The sequence below is a fragment of the Bison bison genome, unplaced genomic scaffold (genome assembly GCF_000754665.1).
Source record: "Bison bison bison isolate TAMUID 2011002044 unplaced genomic scaffold, Bison_UMD1.0 scf7180017864291, whole genome shotgun sequence".
NCBI lineage: Eukaryota > Metazoa > Chordata > Mammalia > Artiodactyla > Bovidae > Bison > Bison bison.
Genome location: NW_011494863.1, coordinates 11424940 through 11427652, shown reverse-complemented (window position 1 = coordinate 11427652; position 2713 = coordinate 11424940).

Below are 2713 nucleotides of genomic sequence, written 5' to 3'. Positions count from 1 at the left end.
TACCTGGCATGTGAACAACATGTGAAAAATGTTAGGCCTCCAAACGCCATACTTCTAGGAGGGCAGAGTGCCTTCCGACTCGTAGAGCTTTTAACACAGCTTTCATTCACAGATTCGTACATCCCTCAAACATCTGAAGTCAGTGGATCAGAATGTTCAGGTATACCACAGGCTCAGGAGGCAGAAATACCCTAACCAGCTGTGTGATCTCAAGACAGTGACTTAACTACTCTGAGTCTTGGGGTAAAAGCCACACCTACCTATAAGTGTGGCCTGCAAGTGAAGAAAGAACTGAGATGGGGGTGAGCCCAGAGGGCTTGGGATGCATAAGAAGGGCAGGAGGCCCCTTCGAGATAGTCCAAGCTGTCGGATTTTCCAGGTGGACAGCAGTAATAGGACACACAGCTGAGCAGCTTCCTCTGATCTCTGGGACAGGGACACACTCTGTTGAGGCCACCCCCCAGGTCCACTGTTGACTTCCACTACCCACCCGGGCTAGACCCATCTCTTCTCCACCTCTACACCCTCCACCAGGGACGGGTCTCTGCCAGCCCCAGTCAGGGACTCTGAGAATTGCATGGAAGCTGAGCACCCTACCCCAAGACCAGAGACAAACTTCTCCTACATCTTAGAGATTCTCAGGTTTCCACAATGCCATTCGTGAGCTTTCAAGGGTGGTGGCCTCAGACATTAGTAAGCATCAGAATTCCCTAGAGAGTCTGTTTCCTGTGCAGGTTCCTCCCACTTCTAATTCTGCAGGCTTGGGATGGCCCTGGAATCTGCTTTTTAACAGATCCCCTTGTGATTCTGACTTCCCTGGTGGCTCAGAGGTTAAAGCGTCTGCCTGCAATGTGGGAGACGTGGGTTAGATCCCTGGGTCGGGAAGATCCCCTGGAGAAGGAAATGGCAACCCACTCCAGTATTCTTGCCTGGAAAATCCCATGGACGGAGGAGCCTGGCGGGCTACAGTCCACGGGGTAGCAAAGAGTCGGACACGACTGAGCGACTTCACTTTCACTTTCACTTGTGATTCTGAGGCTAGGGTTCCTGGACTGTATGTAGTTGGAGGTCCCTGTCTGTCGGCTCCCGGGAAGAACCGTGGCCTGTAGCATAAAGCCTCAGCTCCCGGCCACCTGCTCAGGGACTCTTTGCTCTTGGACGTCACCCCTTCCTACCTCTACTTCTGCCCCCCTCCTCTGGCCTGCCGTGGGGATCTCTGACTTTTTGTCCCCTCCGTCCTCATGCCAGTCAGTCTTCTGGATTTCCTTTCTGCCTGAATGACTCCTCCAAGGACCAGCTCCAAAGCCACTGCTCACGAAGCCCTCAAAGACTCTCCATCCTGTCCCCTCATGACATCTGACTGTGCTCCTGTCAGCACACAAAGGGGCTCCCTCCAACTGGGTGGGACACGAAAATATTAATGGCACATTGGTGACCCTGCATATTGTTGAAGATGAGGGTGAGGCTGACCAGATGTGCTGGGAGACCAGGTCCCAGGAGGACCTCTAAGGGACCAAAGTGCTTGACTTGGAGACATGGTGCGTCTGGGGGCCCAGGGGAGGGCACATGTTCCTGGAGTCCTGTCAGGGGACAGGGAACAGAGGTACCTGGGGGTCCTGAGTACAGAACCAGGAGCAACAGGGGGTTCCCAAGGAGACAGTTCTGTTCCCGGATAGGAAGCACATGCTGCAGCTTTCTGAGGACTGGAGGTGTGCAGATGGCCTGCCAGGAATGCTGTGATTGTATGGGGAGTGGTGTGAGTGGATTAACTTGATGGCAGGGAGCAGGAGTCTGGGCCTGAGACTCTGAGAATCCCAATTCTCGCTCCAACTCTTTCCAAAAGTCTGTGTGTCCTGAAATAAGTCACTTACCCTCTCTGACCCTTCTTTTTCTTATCTGGTGGAGATACTATGCAACACGCCGAGTCCCTGTGGCCCAGATGTGTATGAGAAAATAGAGATGAAAGTGTCCTGTAGACAACGAGTGGCTCAGCCTTCCTCTGCTGCTGCTGCTGCTAAGTCCCTTCAGTCGTGTCCGACTCTGTGCGACCCCATAGACAGCAGCCCAGCAGGCTCCCCTGTCCCTGCAGCCTTCCTCAGCAAGGTACAAAACCCAGAAACCAGAAATGAAAACACCAACAAGTTTACAACATACAAAGCTTTTGTGTAAACTTCTGTGTAAATAGAGAGCAAAATAGAAAGCTGAAAGAGATGTGGTGGACTGGTAGAGAATATTTTCAACATATCTGATAATAGGGTTAATAGACATAATACAGAATGTAAATAGTGTCAACAAATCAATAAATGATAAGAAATAGGACATGGGTCAAGGATATGTGCAGAAGAAATCCCAAAAGCCAAAATACATGTCAAAAAAGTTCATTTCACAATCAACCATGGAAATGTATATTAAAATCTCAATGAAATAACATTTTATTTTTCCTATCAGGTTGGGAACATTTTTAAAGATCAGTAATAGCCTTCCTCAGCCATCAATGCAAAGAAATAGAGGAAAACAACAGAATGGGAAAGACTAGAGATCTCTTCAAGAAAATTAGAGATACCAGGGGAACATTGGAGAAGGCAATGGCACCCCACTCCAGTACTCTTGCCTCGAAAATCCCATGGATGGAGGAGCCTGGAAGGCTGCGGTCCATGGGGTCGCTGAGGGTAGGACACGACTGAGCGACTTCACTTTCACTTTTCACTTTCAT